Here is a 10,427-nt window from a genome sequence, read left to right as displayed (position 1 = left end):
AGAAGGGCGTAAATGCAACCAGAGAGGAACGAGCCGACCACGGAGGATGCATCCACGTTTCACGATCGCGACCGTTATTCACACGTGTGATCTGGACGGAGGGTGGTCTCTATAAACGGAATGAGGTTCTCCTTGTTGCCCTCTTCGTCTCCCGCTCCGTCGCAGAGAGAGGGAAGGAGAGAAGAGAAGGCGGGGAAGGGATGACGGAGGAAAGAGGAGCGAAGGTGGGAGGAGGAGGGTGGGAGAGCATGAGCCCGGAGGTGCTGGCGCTGATATTCTTGAGGCTGCCGCTGAGGGAGATGGCGGGGGTGGTGCCCGCGGTGTGCCGGTCGTGGCGGGAGGTGGTGGACGGACCCTACTGCTGGGCGGAGATCGACGTCGAGCAGTGGTGCCGCCGCGTCAACGATTCCTTCCGCATCGACGGCCTCCTCAAGAAGCTCGTCGCCCGCACCTCCGGCACCCTCCGCAAGCTCTCCGCCTACCGCCTCCGCAGCGACTACACCTTCGCCTGCATTGCCCTCAGGTACCACGCTGCTTCTCCCCTTCTTTCATTTTAATTTCGATTGTTGTTGTTCTTTTTCTCACATTTGATGGTTTTTTTTTTGGTTCACCCTCTTATAGAGAGAACTGGGATAAGTTGGGATGCTGCATTTTTTGATGCAGCATGCGATATCCCAACTTGTCCTGGTTTTCTGGATAAGTTTCTTCAGCTTCTTCATCAAGATATTGCGCTGCGTTTGTTCACGATTATCCCTGTTTTTCATCGAGTAAGAACGATCGTGCAATCTGTATCCACGAGTTTGGTTTTTGCATACACAGCAGTCTCTCTCTCTCTGAGGTTCTGCTGAGCCACCTGGAAACTTCCAGTGATACGCTGCCGCTCATTTCATTGACCAAAATGCCATTAGTATTTCGGAGAAATGGCTGGCATCACTTGCTATTCACTAATCCTTTGTTGCTGAATAAGTGAATATGATTGACATCTCACACAGACAATCCAACGTACCCCCGTGTCGTGTCCCGTGTAGACTTTCTTCGATGGAATTTTGTATAGGATTATTGTGTCCCGTGTCTTTTTTGTCGTGTCCATGAACATGTCTTTTGATTGTTGTCTCATGCATCATGCCTCATGGTTTTCTTGTGGTGAAATCTTTGGGGGCAATTTAGTCATTTCCGAATCTTTAAGGCGTCCCGCCAATTTCGTGACCTTGAGACCTTCAGGATTTTAAATTTGTGGGTGTGTGTTCTATTTTCGCTATTGCTTAACTGGACTTGGTGAGGGTCATTTCGGTAATTAAGTTCTGAATTTCTTTGTTTTGTTTGTTTGAAAACAATTTCCCAGCCTAATGAGGTTTTCGTCATTTTCAGCCGATTAAGCGTGCGCAACTGATTTTTCTCATGTGATTTTTGAAAAAGCACGGTAATGTTTTTGTCACTAATGGGGTTGATTAAACGAGTTTTTGCCAGTCATTTCACCATTTAAGAGAAAAAAAAACGTTCTGAGGATATTTTCATCATTTTAGAAGATTCTGTTGTTTTCAGTATACTTCAAGTGGTAGTTCTGTCCTGAAGTTTGGTTGGTGTTGTATTAATGAGAACTAAGCCGTTGGGCTCTTGTACCGTGTCCAGCACTGTTTGTGCTTCTTCCCAGATTCCTGAAACCTTCTGGTTCACTCGGTTGTCCCGTGCCCATGCAGTGCTAAGTACCTTCAGACGCTGCGGATGCCCCTGAGCGATGTCAGGGACGCGGTGGTCATCAAGTTCGCGGACAAGTTCTCGATGCTTACGGCGCTGGACATCAGCTACTGCACCAGCATTGGCCCTGCTGGCATCTGGGCGATGGGCACTCACTGCAAGTCCCTCGCCTACCTCAGGCGGAACATGCCGCCCTTCCTGAGCGACGACCATGGCACCTGCCAGCCGGAGGACGACGAGGCCTTCGCGGTCGCGGCGACGATGCCGGAATTGAAGCGCCTCGAGATGGCGTTCGGCAGGTTAGGGGATGCTGGGCTCGACGCCATCCTCGTGGGCTGCCCGGCCTTGACCCACCTTGACATCCACGGGTGCTGGAACGTGAAGATGGAGGGTGGCCTGGATGAGCGCTGCGAGATGAATAAAGTGTTCAAGGATCCGGATTGGGAGATGGAGGAGTACGATCAGGAGGGAGAAGAGGATGAGGAGGAGTATGGTGGGCATGATGGCGTTGAGAGTGAGGATGATTAGATGGGTTTGGCTCGACTGGTTTTGCAGCTTTTGCTTGGTGTTGGTTGGAGTTTTCCACTTAGATTGACAGGCGCCGGAGGTGGATTTGTGGTTTGTGCCACTTTTTTGAATGCTTGTTTCGTTGGTATAAGCATGTTGGGGTGAATTGGTTTCTGTGAGTTTGCATTTTGGTTTTTTTCTTGGTGGAAAAAAAAAACAATACTGTACATGAACCGTTAAAAACTTTTGGGAGATTCATACATGCAAAATAGGAAAGAAAGATGCGTGATGATTGGTAAAAGGAACTTCTTTGCTTGTATTGCTTTGTGGCGAGAGGGTGGTGTATGTTCTCCCCCGATGATTCACTGAATCTCACGTCTTTGTTCGGGGGAATGAGCGCTGTTGACATAACTTTGCATCGGACTCTGGTGTTGTTGCAAAGACTTAATCACCCTTACTTGCTTTTCTTACCCTGAAATGACGGTTCAAGGAAATAACAAAAATATCCTTCATTCAAAAGTTGTGAAACTACGGTTTGAGAAAAGGACAAAAAAGTACTCCATCCAGAAAGTTTGATGTTAACTATTTAAGCTGTAGACATTCTCTATTCATTAAACTCTTGTGTCATCTGCTGTAAGAGTAGCTCTCATTGTCAACGCAAGCTTTGCCTTTGTCTTCAGTCAAGGTTTCCGCCTTGTTTTGTATCCTGTTTTACAACACATTGTCGTCTTCTCGTATCTGCATTGTGTTACAAAACATTCTCGTGTTTTCTCTGCATTTTCGTTGTCGTTGGGCATTATGGAAGAAATCAATGATGCACAAACATTCCAACCAGTGACATTAATGCGGCGTGAGTAGCTTTTCATCTCGTCATATTATCAATGAAGAACGCATGTCGTCTTGTATGCCATTAAGGCATTGTTTTGTTAGTGCAGGTAGATCTTGTTCTTACGATGGTTGGAAACTTATCGATATTTGTAAGTCGTTGGGACTTGTTGACAAAATTGCTTGTTTACAAATGCTAGGAAGGGCCTCCAACCCATCAGGTATCCTACATTCACTCATTATATGCTTTGTATCTCAAACCGTTGTATTAGTAACATACTGTCGATTTGTGAGATATTGTTTTGTTAGTTAATATCGATTTGTTTGTTATTATACCCAATTTCTTGTATCAATTTGTAATTTATTGTGCAATATATTTATCAACCTTTTAGATATTATGATTTTGTATTGTCGATTTGTAAGTTATTATGCTTAACTGCTGTATCGATTTTCAATATATTATTCGATATATATATCGATTTGTAAGATATTATATGTTTTGTAATATGTATTCATAAGATATTTGTACAGAGACTTTGAAAACATGTGCGTGCAGAAACACATCGTTACACATTGAAATCGCTGCTCTGTCAGCGTTTTGTATTGAACTCGTTTCACAACCTCTTGGATCTACTGACAACGTTATCGTCAACACACATGTATGACATTTCGTGTCTTTTATTGGCATGGTAAGTGACAACTCGATGCTCAGTATAAGCAGATATCAAACCACAATTGCTTTTATACTGTCATTCTTTAAATCGATTCTTTGACTTGCTAACCCTTATCGGTATCCGTTGTTATATGCATCCTGATTAAATCATAGTAAATGTATGCGCTTGTTAACGCAACATGATATATTGCTTACAAAATATTCTCGTGTCTTCTCTTCTTTTGCGTTGTCGTTAGGCATTACGGAAGAAAGCAATGACACACAAACATTCCGACCAGTGCCATTAAAGCGTCGTGAGTAGCTTTCCATTTCATCATGCTATCGATGAAGAACGCATGTCGTCTTGTGTGCCATTAAGGCATTGTTTTGTTACTGCAGGTAGATCTTGTTCTTACGATGGTTGGAGACTTATCGATATTTATAAGACGCTGAGACATGTTGATAAGAATGCTTGTTTACAAATGCTAGGAAGGGCCTCCACCCCATCAGGTATCATACATTCACTCATTATATGCATTGTATCTCAAACCACTGTATTAGTAACATACTACCGATTTGTAAGATATTGTTTTGTTAATTAATATCGATTTGTTTGCTATTTTGCTGGCAACACAAACTGATATATTGCTTATAACATTGTTGAGCTTATCATCAGGTTGTAATGAAGACGATGTAGCTCAATCAATTGAAAGTTATAGAGAATTGAACATCTATATTAATGACGCAACTGAAGAATTGAACATCTGCACTAATGATGCACATGATAAGAAGGGTGCAGGCATTAAACCCACTCTTGACTTGAATGTTCCAGTAGAAGAAATGCAATTCAATAATGAGGTAGATTATCATGACAGTACACATAATAAAAGTGTAGGCACTGCGAATGAACATGGAAGTAGACTTGACTATGTTCCGGTAGAACGAATGCAGATTAATAATGAGGAAGCTACATATAAATTTTATAATGATTATGCCTTATAAGTTGGCTTCAGTGTGAGACGGTTTTCTTGGTTAAAAATGCACAAGGTGTCGTGGTGAGAAAGACATGTTTGTTCCAAGCAAGGTTGGAAGAAATCAATGGGAAATCCAACGAGGAGCATGCCAGAATCAAGATGTGGAAGTCAAGCTAGAATGGTTTTGAGAAGACATCTGAATGAAAAATTTCTAGTTCGTACTTTAATCAGTGATCATAATCATGATTTATCTGCATCATTTACGACTCCTATGTTAAGGTCACATCGTAAAATAATTGTAGCGCATGCTGCAATGGCTGAAATAGCCGATAGCGCCAGCATTGCACCAAGGAAGACATACAATTTGTTGGTCGTGATAATGTGTCATTCACACCTTTGGATCTAAGAAACCACTTGAGAAGGAAGAGGACAGATAACATGAAGAATGGAGAAATATGTTCTTTAGTTGATTACTTACAGAAGAAATCAAGCAATGACCCTGGTCTCTTTAGTGCAATGCAACTCGATGAAGATAGATATGTTGTAAATATGTTTTGGGCTGATTCAAAGTCAAGAGTAGATTATGAATGCTTCAATAATGTGCTTATATTTGATACTACAGTAAAGATTAATACTAAACAGTGGCCATTTGCGCAGTTTGTCGGAGTAAACCATCACTCACAGAGTTGTATATTAGGCAGCGCATTTTTGTATGACCAAACCAAGGAAAGCTTTGAGTGGTTGTTCAAAGTATTTATACAGACAATGAACGAGAAGCAACCTGGAGCTGTACTTATAGATGATGATCACGCAATTGTAGCTGCAGTGCTTCATGTGTGGCCAGATGCACATCATCGGCTATGTTTGTCGCATATCTTTCAAAATGCAGCAAAGAACATATGACACAAATTTAATCAGAATACAAGGTTTGATAAAAAGTTTACTAGGTGTGTGTTTGAGAGCGTAGACGAGATCACCTTTATGTCTGATTGGGAGGAAATGATTCAGACATACGACCTTGAAGATTGTCTGTGGTTACAAAATTTATATGCAGAAAAAGAGAACTGGGCATTGGCATATGGAAGACAATACTTTTGTGCTGGTATGATAAGCGCACAAAGAGCTGAATCTATGCATGTCACTTTGAAGAAAGCCTTGTATTCATGTTTAACAATATTTTGCTTCATGGAACAATATGAATTATTTATAGATGATTTAAGACAGAATGAGCTTGAACAAGACGTGAAATGCTTCAATACACGACCTCCAACTTTTGGCATGAAAATATTGATGCAACCTACAGATCTGTATACACTAACTGTATTTGAATTGATCAAGAAAGAGGTGCTTCATGTCATGAATTGCAATATTGAAGGACCCGTGCAAACCGAGAATATGCGCAAATATCGTATTTTATGGGAGGACGAAAAGCATCACAAAAGGCAAGAAGCACATGTCACGTACGATGTGGACAATGGACGAGTTGAATGTTCGTGCAAAATGTATGAATTTAAAGGTATTTTATGCTGACATGCATTAAAGGCACTTAATCAAGAGAATATACAAGAAATACAAGAGTCTTATGTAATGCGAAGATGGAGAAGACAAGCAAAGATTGAAATGCTTGATATGGACAATGTGAGTAAACCTGGTGTCGACGAGAAGTGCCACATAGCCTTCCGTTACCAACAAATGTGTAGGTCATTTATGCATGTTGCTGATTTAGCATCGAGAAGTGAATAAGGCTATGTATGCATGAGAAAAGCGTCAAGGGAGTTACTTGAAAACGTGCAGTTAATTAACCTTTAGTCTGTTGCAGCGAATGAATACCAGTCGAAGATAATGAGCCTGAACAACGTAGGTGAAAATCATGCTTCGCTCGACACTACTGAGAAGTTGCGGCGTAGCGTAAACATCATCTTCAACAAGTTGGTAGTGAACGTTGTTGATTATGATGGACATATTCATGAAGCGAAGGGTATCAAAAGAAAACATGTCTCTGATCACAGTCGTCGGAGGACAAAGGGTGCACTAGAATTGGTTGGCAAGAAAAAGTCTAAGAAACAGCCAACCTCTAATCAAACGCAACAAAGCCCTTCTCATGGACAGGTATGTAAGACATTATATTGTTTCTCATTACGTGAAGCTTGTCAATATCTAACTCGTGTAATGTCCAACATGCAGCAATACCCTAAAGACGTAATACCCAATGTGCTAACCTTCATTCCTCCCGACCAGATTTCCGGCAACGATAGCTTCAGTTTTACAAGTCTTTTGGTATTTAATCAATGTTGGGATGATCTTTGCATTTCTTGTAAAACTTAAGGCAGTGTTTTATATTTTGTGTTTCATGACAGGCTCTCATGAATTCGCAAGAGAAAACTTGTACACATGAATCTCGTTTGGGCTATTAATTAAGTTGTCATCCCTCTTTGCATGACCCGATTACCACATTGTCGGATTTGTTAAGAGTTTAGGGTTTCCAGCAGAGCTCGTTTACTGAGAAATTGTTAGGTTTCCCTTCTTATTCGGACCGTAGTAGAACTCCTAGGACGTCCACTGATCTTTCCAAGGAAGTCTTTCGTAATCGTTGGATTTTGATTTGTCGGTGACGATTTGTGGTCCGTGGTTGGTGGTGCGTGAATCGATTTCGTATTCGCTGTATAGCGATTTGTGCAGTCATTCAGCTACGATTTGTATGAGTAATCTATAACAGTCATTCATATATGCTTAATACATATTTACAACGATTCGTAGTTCAAATCATGTGCATCGATTTTATGAGAAATTTAAAACAAAGTAACGATTTCAACACATAAATCGATGTACATACAGTATAATACAGTACAAATGGAGATGAAAATTGAACATGAAGCCTATAACATAAACCCTATACCCTAAACTGAGTGAACAACGGAGAACATATTTGCGATTTATGCGGTCAACACAGGCATGTAATCGACATTCGGAAATGATAAAAGTAAAGATCTATAAGAAATGATTGACGTTCACAAATCATTGTAATTCTCTACCTTTTGTACTGAAAATCGCAAAATAAATTTGCATTGTATGCTGTCATAAAAACATGGTAATGTTCCTCGTTGAATGATAATAGTCAGCAGCGATAAGGTAACTAAACTGTTCATAAATCACAATTTTTCTCGTCGTCATTGAATGTAAATCGCAGGACACAAATGCGATTCGTACGGACAATAAAGGTTATATTAAAAAAAAATGATTGATCGTACATTATTCATTGATCACGGTGGTTGAGCAGTAGATCTTTTGGCTCATAAATAGTCGCACAAGTACTGGACAGTGTGATTATCTTTTACTTCGTGAACCAGCAACAATGGAACCGACAGTTCCTTTATAAACCTGGAGTTCCTTCCTCGAACATGTAACCAACTACATAGCAATTTGTGGTCGATGAGGAAGACGAAGACAGCTATACGACCAACAATGACGAATCATGTGTATATTGTCTACACATCGTCTCCATTTTCATCAAAATTTGTCTCTTTCATGCCGCTTTTAAGATTTGTGTTGTGTATTGTATAATGTAATTTCAATATCGTTCATTGTAAAGTCCTTATTCATTTCAGTATTACATCCACCGACGAAGTTGGGTGAAAACTTAGTCAATCACTCCTGGAGGACATTAAACGAATGCACGATGAATTCGCACAATGCAACATGATCAATAATTTCTTCGTATGAAACTAGTAGGAGTTGTCTATATACGTAAGTCATGTGTACGTACGTTAACAACATCATATTTGCTGCAAACAGACTATAGCCGATTTCGTCAGTTATATTAAAAACAACGCACCAAGCAAAACTATAAGCATGGTGAGCCCGTATTTCATGGTATATCGGTTGTATTTTATGTTGTTTTTGGTTATTGATTTGTATTTTAACATTATTGTTTACAATGTTTCGGTTTGCAGACTATCTTATGTCGTTTGCCATACTCCAGTGGATTTAAAGACGACCTACCTTTTTGGGTTAATGGTAATCATTGCAGAGACTTTTTATCAAGTGAAAAAGTAAGTAAACAAACCTAGAGTGTATGGTTACAACATAACATTGCTAACAACATTTTTACGATCCATTTGCAGATATTGATTCATACACTCTCGCAATCTGAAAAGCATTGGGTCTTATACATGATTAATTTATATGAAAAATAGCTATGGTATTACAATTCGTTGGAAGTTGACAGTGGTTTACGACTTGACATTTCCCATCTCGTAAGATTCCATCTATATGAGTATCGTGTCGTGTACTGGGGTCATGAATTTAGTTTCGGCCGCATTATTCTCAGATCGGTTTCATCAAAGGCATTTTAAAAGTCGACGTTAGCGAGTGGATCTATCGCACGACATACCATGCTCCTTTGCAAAATAATAGCATTGATTGCGGCGAATTTGTAATGAAGTACATTGAAGCGATATACAATGGTGCAAAACCCTGTTTCGACGTTGTATGCCATTTCTTGGCCTCTGTTATTGGGGATTAAATGCATGTCTATGTGTTCCACATTACAATTTGTTTTTGCAGGTTGATATACCTGGATTTCGCGAAGAACTCTAGAAAAATTTGACGGCCTTTCTCATTGCGGAGGAGAAACTAACGGAGCCGCCACGAGGGTCTAAAAGGTAACGAACAACGGTGCCCACCACGCCAGAGTAATTTCATGTTCGTCTATTTCAAGTAGATTTTACATACGGTACAACCAACTTGTGTGTAATCTATCCTATTTCGACCGAATATTAGAAGTCGTTGTTGACTGCATGAATCACAATCCTTTTTCGTGGTTTGCATTTAAAGTGTCTCAGCAAAAGAGTGATTCCTGATCAGCAAACAAATCTTACCGCTATTGACCTTTATCATGGGCGCATATCTTACAGCAAACATGATTTATGCATGCTCTAAAAAAACATATATATGTTCGCCCAAAAAATAATAATACTCAACAGCGATAAAGAACGGTTGTTGTTCTGAAATCGCAATATTCTTCGTCATCATTGAATGCAAATAGCAAGGAAAACATAGGATTTATACTTTAAGCATGCGCAAATAATAAAAGCTTGTAATTGATAAAAGATGTGCGCTCAACCCGCATGATTGACAGTCGCAGAATTAGATTGCGATGTATGCAATCAACAAAGGCTTCTAATGTTCGAAATGATAATAGTCAACATCGATAGGAAATGTTTGATGTTTAAACTTCGCTTTATTGCTGACACTCACAGAATAAAAATCGCAGAAGAGATTCGCAATGAATGCGGTGAACAAGAGCCATTAATGTCGCTTTCATAATTAAAAATAATACACAACGATAAGACATGTTTGATGTTCAGAAATGGTGGTCTAACATCATCTTCACTACTACTACCATGAAATCTTGTGTAATAATTTGAAAAATTTTGGACTGTGAAATGACGTTTCCTTTAATTATGATATTGCAGACATATGAAATAAGTCTAGATGGATACCTCAATTGCGTCGAAGCCGCCTATACACTCGATTCAAGAACAAGTTGTTTATGCAGGAATTGTCGGTTTGTCGGTTCCTTATTCACAAAGCAAAGTGGAACACATCCTTAACCTGTGTGATGTGTCATTCATATATTAATGAAACGTCCTATCACCCTCCGCCAGTTTTCAAATAAATACGACAGTTTTCATAAACACAAAGCAAATCTCAAATAAAATACACTCTTATTAATGAAATTAAACAATATCATTTCAGAGAGCTACTCCCAAAAC

The 10,427-nt window shown here is 39.9% G+C and overlaps 1 pseudogene; it reads left to right on the top strand.

Annotated features, from left to right (window-relative positions):
- Positions 1-200: 200 nt before the first annotated feature.
- On the top strand, positions 201-2,223 carry LOC149812225 (F-box protein FBW2 pseudogene; annotated as a pseudogene).
- The last annotated feature ends 8,204 nt before the right edge of the window (positions 2,224-10,427 follow it).

This window comes from Nuphar pumila, chromosome 17 (genome assembly GCF_984573655.1).
Source record: "Nuphar pumila chromosome 17, dmNupPumi1.hap1.1, whole genome shotgun sequence".
Taxonomy (NCBI): Eukaryota; Viridiplantae; Streptophyta; class Magnoliopsida; order Nymphaeales; family Nymphaeaceae; genus Nuphar; species Nuphar pumila.
Note: the sequence above shows the minus strand (reverse complement) of the source record. Positions and strands in the feature narration are given on the sequence as shown.